Genomic DNA, 20,106 nt, shown 5'->3' with positions numbered 1-20,106 from the left:
AGTAGAAGTATCAGTTGTAGTTCTACTGAGGTACTAGTAATATTCGTAGTGGTTATAGTAGTATTTGAAAGAGCAATGCGTATTTCAACGAAACCGCTTCATGGTTAAGGTACAGATAATCATTGAGGCTTTTAGTTTGTAATGATGGAATTGGGTGAGGGGGGGTTGGGAGACAGAATGTTTGTTATTTAAACTAAGAAGTTTTTAATTAATAGGCCTCATCACTAACATTACAGTAAAAATTCCCTCCATGGGGCTTTTATTTTGAAATTATTGGATTGGGTGGGGTGGGGGGGTGTAGATAGAGGGAGGGAGGGTGAGAGGGTGAGGAAGGGAGGGGTGGTGAGGAAGAGATAGAGGGAGAGAGAGAGGAGGAGAAATAGACAGACATACTGACTGACTGAGTGATTAACAGTGAGAAGAGGTCAGGGTGGAGGGGGGAGGGGGGGCGAGTGTCTTTATCATATTGGTCTGTTGACAGAAAGCATAGCTGCGTCATGTGACTCCACTAATCACGTCATTGGAGCAGCTGTGAGTCACACACAGAGATACTGCAGCGTGTTTACGAGTAACCACGGCAACGGCGCACCTATTGGATTGGGTGGGGTGGGGGGGTGTAGATAGAGGGAGGGAGGGTGAGAGGGTGAGGAAGGGAATGGTGGTGAGGAAGAGAGGGAGAGGGGAGGAGAATTAGACTGACTGACTGACTGAGAGTGATTAACAGTAAGTAGAGGTCAGGGTGGAGGGGGGAGGGGGGAGGGGGGGCTAGTGTCTTTATCATATTGGTCTGTTGACAGAAAGCATAGCTGTGTCATGTGACTCCACTAATCAGGTCATAGGAGCGAGCAGCTGTGAGTCACAGACAGATCCTGCAGCATGTGAGTGCTCGTAACCACGACAACGGCGCACCTGTGCTCATTAACGGCTGCAAAATGCAGAGACATGGCAGCAATTTACACAGAATCCACACCTCACACAAATGAGAACCAGCGCAAAACTATAACAGCTATCTAAAAAATACGGCGTTTGTATGAGACCCAAGACTCTACCGAACGCGTGGATGTGCTTTTTATGTCTGTCCGGTAATAAATACGGCTCATATGGCCGTTTACAAAACGTGTACCTTGTGGATTTTTGTGAGAAATATGTCGGCAGATTTGTATTGGAGCCTATGGGGCTTTTGGCAGAGGTTGTGTCACTCAAACACTCCTTGCGCCAAAACTAAAAAACTCTGGGATTCCATGAACACATTAATCCAATCAGCACAACCATACCCTCATTAATCTGAAGAAATTAAGCCTCTAGAGTGTATACTTTGGCTGCAAGGACAGAAGTTCCATACTTTTTTAACCAGATTTCTGCGCTGCCCCACACTCTAGCCTCGAGCTCTCCACTCTAGCAGACGCAATACACACTCATGTAAAAGTCAGAAACGGAGCGAAAAACTAGTGAAACATAATCAGTGATTATGAAAAAAGTACAATAGATATCAAGAAGCAGTTTTTTTCATAAAATAGTTGAGACTTGTGTGAACATTTGAGAGTTGAAATGGTGTCTGTAGCTGAAAGATTGGTGAAGCTGAAAAATCTGAAAGTTGAAGAAGTTTAGGAGGATTTGAAAGCAAACTCCATTTGAAAACCATGTTAAAATATTAATGATTATTGATTTATATAAATTCAAGCATAAGAGGTAGAAAGCTGAAAAGTCATAGCCCTCAAGCCAGAAAGGAGCTGAACATTTTAATATTTGAACGGTTTTAATAGCTGAAAGTGTGAAGGAGTTGAAAGGTGGCGCGGAAGAAATAGAAGAAGTTGAAGATGAAGAAACTAGAAAAGGCATTTCCTGCTGAAAATGCGTTGGAATGCAAAAAGCTGAAAGCTGCACTGAATATTTGAAAATAGCTGAAAATACAGAAAGTTGAAGGGAATTTGAATACATTTGCTGAAATGACAGATATTAGAAAAGCTGAAATGAATTTGAAATTGCTGAAAATACAGAAATGGGAGAAGCTGAAAGGAATTTCAATAGATTTGCTGAAAAAGCAGAAATGAAAACAGCTGAAATAAATTTGAAATATTGCAAAAAAATACAGAAATGAATATTAAAAAATTGCTGTTGATAGAGGCATAAGAATAGCTGAAATTATTTTAAAGAACTGCTAAAAATACAGGAAGTGGGGAAGCTGAATTTCAATAGATTTTCTAAAAACAGAAGTTGCAGGAGCTTAAATTTGTTTAAAATTGTTTGTAGTAATATTAGTAGTAGTATTAGTTATAATTGTGGTATTAGTAGTACTAGCAGTAATAGTAGGTTTAGTATCAATAGCAGTAGAAACAGCTGTAATACTATTAGCCATAGTCGTATTTGTAATAACATTAGTAGTAGTTGTAGTATTAATAGCAGTAGAAATACTAGTAGTATGGTAGTAGAAGTATCAGTTGTAGTACTAGAAGTACGAGTAATATTCGTAGTGGGAGACAGAATGTTTGTTATTCAAACTAAGAAGTTTTTAATTAATAGGCCTCATCACAAACATTACAGTAAAAATTCCCTCCATGTGGCTTTTATTTTGAAATGATTGGATTGGGTGGGTTGGGGGGGTGTAGATAGAGGGAGGGAGGGTGAGAGGGTGAGGAAGGGAGGGGTGGTGAGGAAGAGATAGAGGGAGAGAGAGAGGAGGAGAAATAGACAGACATACTGACTGACTGAGTGATTAACAGTGAGAAGGGGTCAGGGTGGAGGGGGGAGGGGGGGCGAGTGTCTTTATCATATTGGTCTGTTGACAGAAAGCATAGCTGCGTCATGTGACTCCACTAATCACGTCATTGGAGCAGCTGTGAGTCACACACAGAGATACTGCAGCGTGTTTACGAGTAACCACGGCAACGGCGCACCTATTGGATTGGGTGGGGTGGGGGGGTGTAGATAGAGGGAGGGAGGGTGAGAGGGTGAGGAAGGGAATGGTGGTGAGGAAGAGAGGGAGAGGGGAGGAGAATTAGACTGACTGACTGACTGAGAGTGATTAACAGTAAGTAGAGGTCAGGGTGGAGGGGGGAGGGGGGAGGGGGGGCTAGTGTCTTTATCATATTGGTCTGTTGACAGAAAGCATAGCTGCGTCATGTGACTCCACTAATCAGGTCATAGGAGCGAGCAGCTGTGAGTCACAGACAGATCCTGCAGCATGTGAGTGCTCGTAACCACGACAACGGCGCACCTGTGCTCATTAACGGCTGCAAAATGCAGAGACATGGCAGCAAGTTACACAGAATCCACACCTCACACAAATGAGAACCAGCGCAAAACTATAACAGCTATCTAAAAAATACGGCGTTTGTATGAGACCCAAGACTCTACCGAACGCGTGGATGTGCTTTTTATGTCTGTCCGGTAATAAATACGGCTCCTATGGCCGTTTACAAAACGTGTACCTTGTGGATTTTTGTGAGAAATATGTCGGCAGATTTGTATTGGAGCCTATGGGGCTTTTGGCAGAGGTTGTGTCACTCAAACACTCCTTGCGCCAAAACTAAAAAACTCTGGGATTCCATGAACACATTAATCCAATCAGCACAACCATACCCTCATTAATCTGAAGAAATGAAGCCTCTAGAGTGTATACTTTGGCTGCAAGGACAGAAGTTCCATATTTTTTTAACCAGATTCCTGCGATGCCCCACACTCTAGCCCGCGAGCTCTCCACTCTAGCAGACGCAATACACACTCATGTAAAAGTCAGAAACGGAGCGAAGAACTAGTGAAACATAATCAGTGATAATGAAAAAAGTACAATAGATATCAAGAAGCAGTTTTTTTCATAAAATAGTTGAGACTTGTGTGAACATTTGAGAGTTGAAATGGTGTCTGTAGCTGAAAGATTTGCGAAGCTGAAAAATCTGAAAGTTGAAGAAGTTGAAGAGGATTTGAAAAGCAAACTCCATTTGAAAACCATGTTAAAATATTAACGATTATTGATTTATATAAATTCAAGCTTAAGAGGTAGAAAGCTGAAAAGTCATAGCCCTCAAGCCAGAAAGAAGCTGAACATTTTAATATTTGAAGGATTTTAATAGCTGAAAGTGTGAAGGAGTTGAAAGGTGGCGCGGAAGAAATAGAAGTTGAAGATGAAGAAATAAAGATTCGAAGAACAATACTTGGAATGCATCGTTAATGCATTCCAACAATAAAGATTCGAAGAACAATACTTGGAATGCATCGTTAATGCATTCCAACAACTAGAAAAGGCATTTCCTGCTGAAAATGCGTTGGAATGCAAAAAGCTGAAAGCTGCACTGAATATTTGAAAATAGCTGAAAATACAGAAAGTTGAAGGGAATTTGAATACATTTGCTGAAAAGCTGAAATGAATTTGAAATTGCTGAAAATACAGAAATGGGAGAAGCTGAAAGGAATCAATAGATTTGCTGAAAAAGCAGAAATGAAAACAGCTGAAATAAATTTGAAATATTGCAAAAAAATACAGAAATGAATATTAAAAAATTGCTGTTGATAGAGGCATAAGAATAGCTGAAATTATTTTAAAGAACTGCTGAAAATACAGGAAGTGGGGAAGCTGAATTTCAATAGATTTTCTAAAAACAGAAGTTGCAGGAGCTTAAATTTGTTTAAAATTGTTTGTAGTAATATTAGTAGTAGTATTAGTTATAATTGTGGTATTAGTAGTACTAGCAGTATAAGCAGTAATAGTAGGTTTAGTATCAATAGCAGTAGAATTAGCCATAGTAGTATTTGTAATAACATTAGTAGTAGTTGTAGCATTAATAGCAGTAGAAATACTAGTAGTATGGTAGTAGAAGTATCAGTTTTAGTGTAGAAGTACTAGTAATATTCGTAGTGGTTGTAGTAGTATTTGAAAGAGCAATACGTATTTCAACGAAACCGCTTCATGGTTAAGGTACAGATAATCATTGAGGCTTTTAGTTTGTAATGATGGAATTGGGTGAGGGGGGGTTGGGAGACAGAATGTTTGTTATTCAAACTAAGAAGTTTTTAATTAATAGGCCTCATCACAAACATTACAGTAAAAATTCCCTCCATGGGGCTTTTATTTTGAAATTATTGGATTGGGTGGGGTGGGGGGGTGTAGATAGAGGGAGGGAGGGTGAGAGGGTGAGGAAGGGAGGGGTGGTGAGGAAGAGATAGAGGGAGAGAGAGGGAGAGGAGAAATAGACAGACATACTGACTGAGAGTGATTAACAGTGAGAAGAGGTCAGGGTGGAGGGGGGAGGGGGGGCGAGTGTCTTTATCATATTGGTCTGTTGACAGAAAGCATAGCTGCGTCATGTGACTCCACTAATCAGGTCACAAGGAGCAGCTGTGAGTCACAGACAGATCCTGCAGCATGTGAGTGCTCGTAACCACGACAACGGCGCACCTGTGATCATTAACGATCTACTGCAAAAGACAGAGACATGGCAGCGAGTTACACAGAATCCACACCTCAAACAAATGAGAACCAGCGCAAAACTATAACAGCTATCTAAAAAAGACTACGTTTGTATGAGACCCAAGACTCTACCGAACGCGTGGATGTGCTTTTTATGTCTGTCCGGTAATAAATACGGCTCCTATGGCCGTTTACAAAACGTGTACCTTGTGGATTTTTGTGAGAAATATGTCGGCAGATTTGTATTGGAGCCTATGGGGCTTTTGGCAGAGGTTGTGTCACTCAAACACTCCTTGCGCCAAAACTAAAAAACTCTGGGATTCCATGAACACATTAATCCAATCAGCACAACCATACCCTCATTAATCTGAAGAAATGAAGCCTCTAGAGTGTATACTTTGGCTGCAAGGACAGAAGTTCCATATTTTTTTAACCAGATTCCTGCGATGCCCCACACTCTAGCCTGCGAGGTCCCCCTCTAGCAGACGCAATACACACTCATGTAAAAGTCAGAAACGGAGCGAAGAACTAGTGAAACATAATCAGTGATTATGAAAAAAGTACAATAGATATCAAGAAGCAGTTTTTTTCATAAAATAGTTGAGACTTGTGTGAACATTTGAGAGTAGAAATGGTGTCTGTAGCTGAAAGATTTGCAAAGCTGAAAAATCTGAAAGTTGAAGAAGTTTAGGAGGATTTGAAAGCAAACTCCATTTGAAAACCATGTTAAAATATTAATGATTATTGATTTATATAAATTCAAGCATAAGAGGTAGAAAGCTGAAAAGTCATAGCCCTCAAGCCAGAAAGGAGCTGAACATTTTAATATTTGAACGGTTTTAATAGCTGAAAGTGTGAAGGAGTTGAAAGGTGGCGCGGAAGAAATAGAAGAAGTTGAAGATGAAGAAATAAAGATTCGAAGAACAATACTTGGAATGCATCGTTAATGCATTCCAACAAATAAAGATTCGAAGAACAATACTTGGAATGCATCGTTAATGCATTCCAACAATGAGGAGTAGGAGGGAAACAGTGAGGAGAAAGAGGTTGGACTGATGTTTGTTTGTAGCCGGTCGGCATGTCGGACCTCGCGGGGCTGACCGGAAGCACGGCGTGAAGCTCGCGCCGGGCTTCGCGTGCTCCGTGGAGGACTGCGGTCTGGCCGTGGGGGGGTTGGCTGGTCACGGGAGTGTGAAGTCCGCCGCGGTGGTCATTTTTGTGGACAGTGTAGAGAAGGCGCGCGAGGTGGTGGCAAGCGGCGTGGTGGTCCGCGGGGCGCACGTGCCCGTTCTTCCACTCGCCGTGCCGGCCGTCAGGGTGACGATGGCGAACGTTCCGCCATTCGTCCCGGACGAAGCGCTGGTAGAGGAACTGGCGAAGCACGGGAAGGTGGTGTCCACGTTAAGGAAGATGTCCTCAGGGTGCAAATGTGGTCTCTCACAGGAGACAGACCCACATGGTCCTCACCAAAGCCCAGGCTCTCAGCCTGGTGATTAAGGTGAGGATCGAGGGGTTTGACTACGTTATGTTCGCCACATCGGATGACGGGAGGTGTTTCCGATGTGGTGGAGAGGGACATCTGGCGAGGGTGTGTCCGGAGAAGAACCCCTCCACTCGGGACCAGAACCGGGGGGAGGCCAGGGAGGAAGAGGGGGGAAGGTGAGGACCGGCGGGTCGGTCTGGTGGGAGAGGAGATGGAGAAGGTCCACCAGGTGGGTGAGGGGGTGAGTGTGGGAGTGAGTGTGGGAGTGAGTGTGGGAGTGAGTGTGGGGGTGAGTGAGGGGATGGGTGAGGGGACGGGTGAGGCCCAGCCGGTCGGTCAGGGGGGTGAGGGAATGAATGTCGGAGTGGATGGGGGGTTGAATGTAGCCCGGCGGGCAGGTGTGTGTGACAGAGTGAAAGAGGGGATGGGGGCACTCTGTAGTGGGGGAGCTGTTCGAGGAAGACATGGAAGAGGGGGGGGGTGGACTTTAAGCCCCCCCCCGCCTGAAGAGGAAGACGAGGGCCAACAGGGGAGGCTCTCGGGCAAAGAGGGGGGGAGGGCGCAGAGGGAAGGTGGGAGGTGGGGAGTCAGAGTCCTCTTCAGGGTGGGCCTCTGAAGACAGCGTCTCCTCAGGTGGGACGGTCACCAGCAGGCACGGGGTGGGGCGGATGAAATCGTTCCTGCTGGCCACCAAGAACCAGAGAGGAGTGGAGCTGGAGGACTACTTCTCCAACTTGGAGAAGTTTGCTCGCTCCGTCCAACATGGCTGCACGAAGAAGGGTGGGGCAGACTACACCCAGCGGGAGGTCTTCCGACTACCGAAGATCAACCTCAGGATCACCAGGGAAGGAGGAAATGGGGCTGAGTGAGGCGTCTGACCGGCGGAGGAGGATCCTGAGCGGGAAGACGCATAGTGTCTAATTACTGTAATTGTTTTTTATGTAAAATAAAGGTTTTCTAAAAATAAATCTCTCTCTCTCTCTCTGAGTGTCGGAGCGTGCAGAGCGTGGAGCTGACAGCGATACCGTTTTCCGTGTAGATATTTCTACTAGTTAATGTGGGGAACGTAGAATTTGTGTGGACTTCTTTTTTAGGGGTTTGTGTTCCTGCAGTGCGCGTTTTGCAGCTGATCGGCTCGCGCTGGTTGGCAGGCTAAACGGCGCCATGGACCTGACCTGACTGACGCGAAAGCACGGCGTTAAAGTTCTGCCAGGTTTCTCCTGCTCGGCGGAGGACTGCAGCCTGACCGTGGGAGAGATGGTCGGTCACGGCAGCATAAAGTCCGCCGCCCGCATGAACAACGCGGTTGTGATGTTCATAGACAGCGTGGACAAAGCCAACATGGTGGTGGAGAAGGGGATCGTGGTGAATTAGACCTTCGTGCCCTTCCTGCCTCTCGCCACTCCAGCGACCCGAGTCACGGCCTCTAACGCCCCCCCGTTCATCAGGGACGAGATGTTGACCAGAGAGCTGTCGAGACACGGGATGTCTCCCTTTAATAAAGTGTCCTCGGGTTGCAAATCTCCTCTCCTGAGACACGTGGTATCTCACAAGAGGATGCTTTACATGATCCTCAACAAAAAAAACGAGGATCTGAACGTGGTGTTCAAGTTAAGAGTGGATGGGTTTGACTATGTGGTGTTTGTCAATTCTGTACAAGATGTTACCAGTGTGGCGGAGAGGGACATCTGAGCAGAGCATGTCCAGAGAACCAAGGCGGGCAGGAAAGACAAGAGGGGACAGTTGGGGTCCAACAGAGAGGTGAAACAGGGACAGGTCGAGTCCAGAAGAGTGCGGTGACTGAGGGGGGGGATGCATGGTCCAGCTGGTGGAGAGAGGGATTGACGGGGTAAATGAAGATACGGGTGGGGCCCAGCAGGTGGGGCAGGCGAGTGACGGAGTGAATGAGAAAGCAGACGAGGTCCAGCTTGCGGGTCAAGGGGGTGGAGGGATGGAAGAAAGGGCGAGTGGGGTCCAGCAGGTGGGTCAAGGGGGTGAAGGGAGGCAAGAGGAGCCGGGAACGGGTTTGGGGACCTACATTGAAGGGACCCTGTCCACGGACAGCGACATGGAGGGAGAAGAAGAGGCGTTAAAAGTCCCCCGCCTGAAGAGAAAGACGGAGAGCAGAGGGGGCTCTCAGGCCAAGAAGGTGTCAGCACGAGGTCTTCCGGCTGCGAAAGATCGTCCAGAGGATCAATAATGGCAACGCGAGGGCTGCTGGGGACTGAGTGGAGTACCGGTGGAGGTGAGGAGCCAGGGACCAGAGGAACTACCGGTTCGTTGGCGGCGTGGGCGGCCTCGGTGTGCGTTGATGCTGCAGGAGCCTGGTGTGGACTGGCTGAAAGGAGATTGTGTCTTCACAGCATTCTGTGTGTTGATTGGACCTTTATGTCATTAGGCAACATTTTTGTTTGTGTTTGTTTTTTATAAGAAAATAAATGTTTTTTAAAAATCAAATCTCTCTCTCTCTCTCTCTTCTATCTTGGCTGAACCACCTTTCATAGAAGAAGAAGAAGAAGAAGAAGAAGAAGAAGAAGAAGAAGAAGAAGAAGAAGAAGAAGAAGAAGAAGAAGAAGAAGAAGAAAGAATACGCTCTGACCCTCTTAAACGATTGAGTTTAGTTTGTAAATGAGTCTCTGTTGAGATGCCCGCTGTCATCTGACATCGGGCATCCTCTACCAATCCAAGGCCAATTTATGATTTGGGATTGTGCTAAATAAATTTAGTTGAGTTGTGAGTGTAGTCATAGCGGTTGTGTTAGCGCATCCATCTTCCATGCAGGAGACAGAGTTTGTGCCTTGACACTGACCTCCTGTAAACATAATATTTCCGTTCCTTTATCGTACTGCAATTGCCAAATGTGGATGTTGTATCACCAGGACAGACAGTGCTACATTAAACTGTTATTTTGAACAGTTTGGATTATTGTTTAAGATATGAATGAGGACAACTAAGCAAGCAAGAGCCAAACAAAGCACTGAATATGTAAATAAGATGCTTTTTATGTTGACAATATTGAAATTGTATTTAAAGTAGGAAAACTCCTCCCTGATTCACTACTGACAGCAAATAATTCGTTCTCAGTTATTGCCTTCTCTATTTGGGTTTGTCAGTTTTTCTGTGCTGTTATTGTTATGATTGATTATATATACCTATAAAATAAGTGAAACTGAAAAGGTTGGGTTCCCCCATTAGTCATAAGTTGTTGTCCCATGTTTAGGTTTGCTTTGTTTAGCTTGTTCTCTTTTCATAGCCTATGCATATGTCAGTGTTGCAAACAATATTCCTTTCATCTGTTGACACACTTGGTCAATAAAGATCACAAAAACATATAATTTACCCGAAGTTGGCTGGGATAGACTCCAGCTCAACTGAAGTAGGTCTGTTTGACCAGCAGGGGGCGACGCAGACAGCACAGCAGGCAGACAGTGATGACGTCATTATGTAACATTATGTTTTCATCGACTTATCTTTCGTTCTCCCTTCCTCTCTGTAGAAACGAACGACATGCGACAGGCTCTTTGTCCAACGCACACACACACACACACACACACACACACACACACACACACACACACACACACACATGCACACATACTTCCAGACAGTCATTGCTGTCTGACCTTCACTGCTCAACGTAGCCCACAGGAGACACACACACACACACACACACACACACACACACACACACACACACACACACACACACACACACACACACACACACACATACACGTGCATACACACTTCCAGACAGTCATCTGTCCAACGTAGCCCACAGGAGACACAGCACAAACACGCACACACTTACACACACACACACACACTCCCGCTGTGCTGCTCTTTCCCCGAGGCGTACAGAAGTTTATGAATAATGGGATCTCTTTCGGCGCGCTTGATTTGACTCAGTTGACTGCGTGATTGCTTCCTCCTGCAAAGACCTTTGATGAATCCATCCGCCTTTACCCCCTGTGATGAATCTAACGCACCCCCAGCTTTTGACACAGGTGGATGCTGAACTCTTCGGGAAGAATGGGACCAAATCCTTGTTTGGATTACCATACACCTTTTTAGTCCGTTTCACAGTACAAGGCTGTGTGTGTGTGAGGGCCTCGATGTGTGTCAGTGAGTGAGTGACTGAGTGAGTGAGTGCACCTCTGTGTTTTTCCACAGCTAATTTTCATTCTGCTGAAGCAAACTTCATAATATTTTGGGGGCCCAGCTTTGGCTGCATGCGTAACAAGCTCTCTTTGTTGTATTGCACCTTTCAGCAGCAGAATTCCTGCATACATGCTGCTGCCCCGCTATATCAGCCATCATTCATCATTTAGTTTGGTTGTGTAGCAAAATTCTAACACAATCTGTATTTTGTTGAGCAACCCTGGTGTGCAATTTAATAGAAATGACCCATGAAACGCTTTTTGTCTCAGTTGTGTAAAACATGAATTACAGTGACTTATTTACCTATGAATGGCCGTCTGTCCATCACCAAAGCCAACTGCAAAATAGATGTGACATGCTGGATTAAAATAAAAAAATAAAAACACATTTATTCACATGATTAAAATATAATTCCTCTAAGTAATAACTTGCTTGACACATTTTCCTCCTGAAATTGGTCTCCCAATGGTCTTGGGAGTCTTTGCTTTTTGTCTTAACTGCTGCCGCCAGGAGATCACGGGTCATTTTACAACATTAACGTGAATGTCTTCTTGCAAACACACCAAACTACATTTAGTAAAACCAATCAAGGTAGTTTAGTCAAACACAATTTATCCACAATGCATCATATTTTCTAGACTATTAGAAATACTAGAAAAAGTAAAGGGAATTACACAGCCAGGAACACACACACACACGCACACACACACACACACACGCACACACCCCTGTACACATGGACAAGTGTAGATTTAAACAAAAGAAAGAGTGAAGGGAGGAGAATTGGATTCAATGTGTGTTTTCAAGGAGTGGGTGTGGCGTGGTACGGCATGGGGCCAGCTGATTGGCCCGTTTGAGTGTACATAAGGCGCTTTGATTGGCTGGTTTGCACCACAATAGTAGTTGAGATTGGTGGACAGGAGGACAATGACCGTGTCATTGGTCGGTTCTGAGAACAAAAGGCTATTTGAGCATTGAGGCAGAAAGGTGAGGAGGTCACCGTGTGTCTGTGTGTGTGAGTGTGTCATTGTGCGTTCGTTTGGAGTCTATTACGTATTATGGGGTCCTATTTCCTATTTTCTATAAGAGTGTTGGAGAAAAATAATTTTTGTGTGAAGCATACTGTAATAAACTCATTTAAAAATCTGATTTGTTGCGTAGGTCTGGGTAGTACTTGTTACCCATTTTACAAACAATACTGAGCAGCACTCTGTGCTGCTGTTAAAAGACTGCAGCTCGCATGTCTGGATGATACAATAACTGGCTAAATCTGACTGAAATGCGTTACAATCCGAGCAGGCTGATCCACACATTCATGAGAAGGTGGATCCTGTTCTGATCTTTGACAGGCGAGAGTTAAAGTGAGGCTAAAAAACCTAATAATTGTTTATAATTAATAATTTACAATATTTGGAATTTCTGACCAATTAATTGGTCAGAAGAAAACATGAAGAAATGTCTCAAATATATTTTTCTCCGATCCAAAAGGAAAGGTGTGTGTGAAGGGCTAGTGATGGACAGCAGAGGACCTTAGAGGAGGACCTCTTCTACAGATGCAGTGTTTTTATTTCTAATCAGTTATTGGCCAAAATGCATAGTGGTTTATTTTACTGACTTGCCTTACAAACTGAACTATTACGTACTTTTTCACTTTGGCTGAAGAAAATGCTACAGGGAACTTGGTTGTTCTTAGCACAATGATAATAAAGACCTATGGAACCTATTTTACTCAAGTCTATTCTATAATTTAATAAGTTTGTAATACAGTCAGCGTTGGCGTGACGGGCGTGCAGAGCAGCAAAAGATTCACATAATCTTATAAGAGAAACTATAACATGCAAATTGCAAACAGCTTTAAACACACCCCAAGAAAATTGCATTCCATTTTATTTCAAAATATCACGCTGTGACCTTTTTTGGCATGACTGCTGCCTGCTTCTCAACAACAGATAAAAGACATACTGCAGGGTCCTTTTGCTTTACTAAGAACTCCGGGTTCCCACAGTGAGCTCCTCTACCCTTTTGATGCTTATGTGGGCTCATTAGCTACGAGTAATTAGAATGGTAAAATTCAATTAAATCCCAACGCAGCTGTATTAGCTCGCAATACAGTTACCTCAAGATGCAAAGTACAGGGAGACGTGGCTCTTAATAACTTAGTTTACATCAGATGTTTCCTTCAAGAATTCACAGAATATTTTTTAAAGGCTTGGATTACTGAAATGTCTGAAAAACCTCCAGCAGTGCAGAATGAAGATTCTCTTAAAAACCATAGAGGGCCGACTCTCGTAGGGCTCAAACTCACAACTGTTAACCACCACGGAGCAACATATTTCATAATTTCTGAAGAAGTCTAACAACCAAAAATATTATGTCAGCAACATGTGTGTCTGAATGAATTGTTGGACTTCTAAACAGCCCCATGAGAGATGATTCAGAGGTTGTATGTTTCATGTTACTACTTGTAAAACATTTTTGGGGGGATAAACACAGCTGTCCCTTTTGAAAGAAACCATTTTTTTTGTGGCTTTGCACACACCCAATACCTGAAACCAATACAATGCAATGACCTATGCCAGGGGAACGCACAGGTCACTCTGGGGACAGGTTGTCTCTTTCTTTTCACGAGGCATAGTTGTAGTAGTCTTTGACAATTTAAATGAGTTATTAGTTATTCAAAGGTTGTCGACTAGTGCAGACTATGTTGCTACAGTGACTACTTGTAAATGTTGGTAGAAATCAGTGTCCTGTTTGAAACAATGGAATGTTGGGTAAACAAGGAGTGAAGGAAATTTGACCAAAGTAATAATGCATTAATTTCTTAAAATAATAAAAGGTAAAATATATACCTTGTACTTGTTTGATTCCTTCTCCAAAGATTTATTAACCTGACATATCCAGATTGGGCCCTATAGCTCCGCCCACTGCGGTTTAGCTCCACCACCAGAGCTAAGCGTGATGCTAATACCTCCATACGTACTCTCCTAAGCTCAGTGGTTTTAGCCCAGTGGACCATGCAGAACGTCTTACCCGAGGCCAAGAGACACATCTGTCATCAGATCGCCATCGGCTAATCCTCCGCAGCTCTACAATGACTCCAAAGTATCTCCTCACCATCTGAGAACTGTTTAAACTATTTAGCTCCATAACTGCTTAAACACCAATCTAGTGAATTTAGCTGCTAAGGGAACGAAGAGAGCATCATTCCAGGAGCGTGCCAACTTTAGCTGCTTAGACCCAAGTGAGGCTAATAGTCTGTGGACAACACCACAAGTACCATCTCAGGAGGCCCTTGCTTCGGGCCACGGCAAAAAATAAACAAAGGGAGGGCATAGAGTCTTAGAGGGGCTGTTAAGTCACAAACTGTATTTAAAAAGAACATATAAAACAACACGAGAGACAAAGGAAACAGGATACCTACGAGAATCATGAATTATTATCCCCTCCAGCTTCAAGTTGGGAAGGTGGACAAAAGGGGCCATGACGACGTCATGAACACAGCTCAGCGAATAACTAACGCTGCACTTGGCAAGATGTTTCTGTACACCCCTGAGCGGGATGTCCCGTCTCTCAAACCTGAGGAGGCAGCAGAAGCAGCTTGGATGTATATTTCCCTGAATTTTAAGTTCACTCAGGGCTCTAAAGTCCATTTTTGACTTTCAAATGAAGAGAGGAACTCCCTTGGTACGTAGCACATTATCTTTGTTACAGCTCATTGTGGCCGTAAATAGCCCCAGAATCTGAATCAGAGTCTTATATTGTTCTTCTGCTAAACCTCTTTTTGATATACGGTGCATGCGTAACTGTAACAACAAAGGGCTTAATTTACATGACTGCACAGAGATCAATGCAACAATCCGCAGCAGGCTGTGTGAACGTGGACATTAGAGAGCATACGTGTACACACACACACACACACACAAATTTGCTCTGTCCTTCGGTGCTCCTCGGATGTGTATGTTTTAAACGTGTCAGTGTCTGCATGTGTGAGCAATCAAAACGTTATTTGCCGTAAATGGTTTGATCGTGATTCAAACCTACTTAACAACATATTTAATAAAGTTTCCATTAGGTGTCTGTCAAACTAATATATGGACATTCTCTCACTAGAACCTCTCTCAGCCTCAAAAACTGTCGTAAAAATGCCACAATAAACCCCCCAAAAAACTTTCTCGGGCAGTGTGTTTACTCACTTATGAAGTAGAATGCTATTACAAGTCATTGCAGTAATAAATCCCTGTAATCTGCTTTATTGCTTAGCAAAATGAATCAATGGCCTTATAAGAATTCATAAGAATTAAACACTAAAACCGTATCCATAATTGTCTATAATTGCATTCATTCTAGTGCACATTTCTGTTGTTTTTATTATTGTATTTTCTATACTTAATATTCTAGTGTAAAACTGTCAGCTGTAAAACTGCCTTTTTTGAGTTGATAAGCAGCACAGCTCCACATGTGCTATATTATGAACAATGACAATATAAACTTTTCAAATTATTTTGCAAACAGTAACAGTCCTACAGTAAAATATTTAAATCGAAGGGAAAATAAATAAAAAGGTCTGTAACAATTCATTTAAAAGTTCAAGTTGGAAAAAGCATGTGTTATACAGAAGAGGACACATGAGGACAATGAAATATAGACGACCATGTGAAAATTCATTTTAAAAGTCATTAACCAAAAATGTAAAACAAGTATTTAATTTCTGTTTTTTTTTTATATATGGTATATATTGTTTTACATATTTATTTCACTCTTTGTATAAGGTGTATAATAACTTTAATTATTATTATCAAGCACTATATGACATGTTTTTAAAAAGTGATTTAAAAGTTGTGAGACGGACAGAGAAGTTGTATTTATGTTTTAATGACCAATAAAGTAGGCAGGAAGGGCCACGTCCCCTTCCAAAATGAGCTTCACTTTCGTGCGTCCTTCAGTAGATCCTGTGAACATACAAATAGTTTGAGGGATCTTTGAATGACAGAAAATAAATAGTAAACGTAAATAAAAGACATACAAGTTTTTGCCGGATGTGAATGATCACTTTATTATGCGTGAGGAGGTGAACTAGGGCACATCAGAGAAGGTGTTGGTAAAACAGGAAAGAAAAACAGCTTCCGGTGAGCGTGAGGAGGTGGTAAGCGCAGGTGAGCAGCTGCAGGTGCGGTAGTGAGGACAGGTTCGGAGGGGGCGTGGCTTGTACACTACCTGTAGTAGGGGGGTTCGGGTTACCTTTCCCTTTTTAGTCGCTAGTTTGGGTTTTCCTGCTGTGGACTGCAGATGAGTCCCGTCTGCAGAATAATTTTGTCTTCTTTTATCAGTTTATTACAAGTTCAAACTTCACCTGGATCACCGGAAGCGATTCTGAGCATTTGTTTCCTCAACAAGTCGGTTTTTTTTCTTCCTGAAATGAGCCCATCCACTCGCAGCCGGTAAGTCAATATTCACACAGACGGGAATCAAATCACGTTTACCATCACACACCGTTTCAACTACAGTCGGTTCGTTGTTTTGAGCGTTTTTTAATCTGCACGGAAAGCAGTCTCTGACGTCACTCAAACCGAAACTCCCATCGCCGCGGGTTTGTGTTTTATTTTTTTATTTTTTTTTACAACATGATGTTTGGAAAGATTAATGTGAGACAGTGACGGTAGTAAGTTAAACTACTGTTCAAGAACCGGTTTTTATTCAGTACCTGACATGCTCTCCGAGGAGTGTATCCAGTGTCCTGTCCGCGTGCCCTCGGGATAGAAGTTCAGAGAGGCAATGTTAGCCGTGCATGTGTCCCCCTGTTGCCATGGTTACACATGCAGAGGAAGCCTATTTTTTCTTTAAGAAGATGTAGTTTGAGACCTTCGTGATGTGGCTACTATCTGTGCATTGTTACCATTGTTTATCATATTAATATCTAATAGCGTGTGTGGGCTGGTATTTGGGTGATACTTTCTAAATGTACTAATGATTTAGTTTAATCAGTTTTTTCTTGCTTTCTCACTAATTGAATATCCAACACAATGATATTTTTGACTATATAGTAGCAGGTAAATAAATAAATAACAATTCAACCCTGCTATCTGTTAAAAGACATGTTATGAATGGAACGAGCTGAGTGACGGAGATCGTCGGCTATCTCCTTGTTCGTGTGCTGCATTTGTTGCTATATTTGTAGCTAACCTTCCTGTGACTTTCTCACAATATGTTACTATGGAACATTATCAATCACATACACATGCAACACAAACGACAGTATCCTGGGTGAAAGTCGTATGTTTGCTTGATCAATGAAAGTAGCCAGATATGCTACGTTGTTTGCTCTGTGCACCTCTCTTCAACCTTCAATTCATCTGCGATTAGTAAAAACAAACGTCATAAAGACTCTGCTGACAGACTACATTTCTCCATTTCACATCATTGAAAAGTTAATATTTTCAGGCTTAGAATAGTTTGTCGGACAAAACGAGACTTTGGAAAAATTGACGTTGGACTGATTTTTAATTTAAATATTTCGTGGATTCATCAAGTTGCAGTACGTTCCCTGGAGTCTCCTGTCTTTACCCAGCTCAGCGTCATCCACCACACGCTGAGACGAACGCCCTCCTGTAACCGCCCCACAGCTTCTGTTTGGTTGCATTGATGTGTTCTCTCAGGCTGTGGAATGTGTCGCTGTTGTTAAACAGTCTCTTCACCCAGTGACAGCAGAACAACACTGGGACCTGTTTCTGTGATCCTCGGCCACACCCGAGCTGTAAAAACAATTTAAACACACGGCATGTCATAAATTGTCCAAAAAACCCAATGAGCCCATGGAATGCAGGGACGCTGTTTTTGGTCTTCTTTTTTTTTTGTGTCCCTCAGGACAATATTGCATTAAAACAAAATTTCAGTCTGAGAAAGAAACCTGATGAGGCTAAAAATAATCAATGGGCACAAATAAACTCTGGAGCACACATTGGATCATGAGGTTGAATGTCCTGTGTTTTGCATGAACAGATTATTTTGTTAAACCATTGTTTTTGTGCTGAAACCGAGGCGCAAACTGGGGGAAATAACAGAATGAACCAGGATGATGATTTGTCAGTTTTCCTCCTGTTAATATTTTTATGTCTTTGTTTGATAACCTGCTAAGAGAGCTAATCTTTTAGCGTTTACTGTTGAGAAAACACAGGAGTTTCGCTTAAGTAAAGTCAGCACGTTGTGGGCGTCAGTAAACTTCCAAAGGGCACAACTGGTTCTCCGTGGTAATTTTGGTCTATGAATGTTTGAGAAGACCGAGGCACGGTCGGCTTTTTCTTAGATCAGATAATACTCATACTTCATGCTGACAAATGACAAGCAGCATTGCTCTGCTGCAGTGAAAGAATTATGGAGGATGCAGACAATAATGACTCCGGTCACCCCCCCCAGTCTAAACCACCTCTTTGCTAGCTAACATCTGCAGGCTGATGTCCCCGCTAACGGCCATGACCACACATACTGTTGTTACAGCATGGCCCGCGTCCTTGCCTTTTATAGCGGCTGGGGCCTTCAGCACGTCAGCCCTGGGCCCAGATACACCTGCTTCCACTGCAGGTCCACCGGGCTGCTGAAAGCCAGGCAGAGTTTTCTCTGTATGGTTTATTGCCATCTATTGGATGGCTCAACTTTTCAGATCACTTTAAAATAAGCAACAATAGTTTCTTTTTTTTTTCTTGGATGTGTTTGATTGGTGAAAGCTGGAATTGGCTGAGAAGGGTGTTGTGTGTCCCAGTAACTCATGCAGGATTCAACACGCCCATCTCATCTACTAAAGCAACAACCATCCCTCTATGAAAACCGCCTCAATGCACCTTTGACTAAATGCAAAATGTATGTTTCAGCCTCTCATAACTACCGCATGATGCTTCAAAGTGTTGCAGCAAACGTTGAGCCAGGTTCAACTCTTTTGCCGGCCGACCCTGCATCATATTCTTCTTATCGGGACCCTTCGGCCTGTTTCCTTATGACTTTTATGGTTTCCCTAAATCTATAGATTGGGGGACTGTACCATAGTGGAGCCTTGGAACCAAATGGGGTTCCAACCTACTCTAATGTAAACCCATACACGTCCGTATTAGACGGTCCGCGCAATGTTCGTAGTTTTAAAGAGCGAGGGAGTCCGCTACGGGTGGGACGAATGGAGGGGGGGGATGTATGGGACAAACGGAGGACTCTCACTTTGCAGAACATTGGTGGGTATTTACTTGAACGCCAACCATTTAGTGTTAAAAACACATTTTTTTCCTGAGAATAGCACTTGAGACGGAATAAAACTGACATCCTCTCGCCGAGTCTGAAATATCCTCCAATCGGTTCCTGTCATCGCTCTCTGCTCGCTACGACCTCAGTCTGTTTAATTCACTGCACTGTGCTGCTTTGTGACGCCACTTCCAGCTTAGTTTGTCTAAAATTTAAATCTGCAGAGAAACGTTGACGTATTTAGGTCATGCGATTAGGATTTGTTGAGTGAAAAGGTTCCTGACACCTTTTTTTTTTTTTTTTAATCAGCAATTTCAAAGTTGTGTTCGGCCTGAAACTAGATTTGACATAATCACTGAGTTTGACTTTTACTAGTCTGATTTACTTTTATAAGTCTGAATGTAATGAATTAATGAATGAATGAAAGCTGTATTTTAAGGCCACAACACTGGGAGGGAGGAGTTTTCCATCAGTAAAATCAGCACCTTGTAGTGAAACTTTAATCCATGTCACCAAAGGGCACAACTTGTCCCCTGCTGTCGGTGTTCATTATAGTGGATGAAGGACTGGGGCAGGGAAGAGGAGCCATGGTCTGTTAGATCATCTTGCATCTTTCCCTCACCTTCAGGCCGTCTCTTGTCCATGACACCAGAGTGTTTTACAGCAAAGCAGCGGGGTTCAGAACAACAATTTCTTGACCTCTACTTGGGACCTTAGGGGCAAGTATGGACGCTGTGTTAGTTTAATTTGCTTTGGTTTGGGAAAAATCTCAAATTAAAACATGTGCAATTTATTGAGAGTTTCTTATGCATGCTCTTGTTTACGTCCACCATCTTCA

General features: G+C 43.1%; 1 protein-coding gene across 3 annotated transcripts in view; it reads left to right on the top strand.

Annotated features, from left to right (window-relative positions):
- The first annotated feature begins 16,115 nt into the window (after positions 1–16,115).
- Positions 16,116–20,106, top strand: part of LOC120833471 (nesprin-2) — a 20,035-nt gene continuing 16,044 nt past the window's right edge. The window contains exon 1 of one of the 3 annotated variants that reach the window (XM_040200699.2): positions 16,116–16,486. The gene's annotated coding sequence lies outside the window, so the exon portion shown is untranslated. The remainder of the gene's footprint in view (positions 16,487–20,106) is intronic. The other 2 variants (XM_040200788.2, XM_040200615.2) reach the window with 2 other exon arrangements.

This window comes from Gasterosteus aculeatus, chromosome 1 (genome assembly GCF_964276395.1).
Source record: "Gasterosteus aculeatus chromosome 1, fGasAcu3.hap1.1, whole genome shotgun sequence".
NCBI classification, from domain to species: domain Eukaryota; kingdom Metazoa; phylum Chordata; class Actinopteri; order Perciformes; family Gasterosteidae; genus Gasterosteus; species Gasterosteus aculeatus.
The sequence above is the reverse complement of the archived record's forward strand: the minus strand, read 5'-3'. Positions and strand labels throughout refer to the sequence as shown.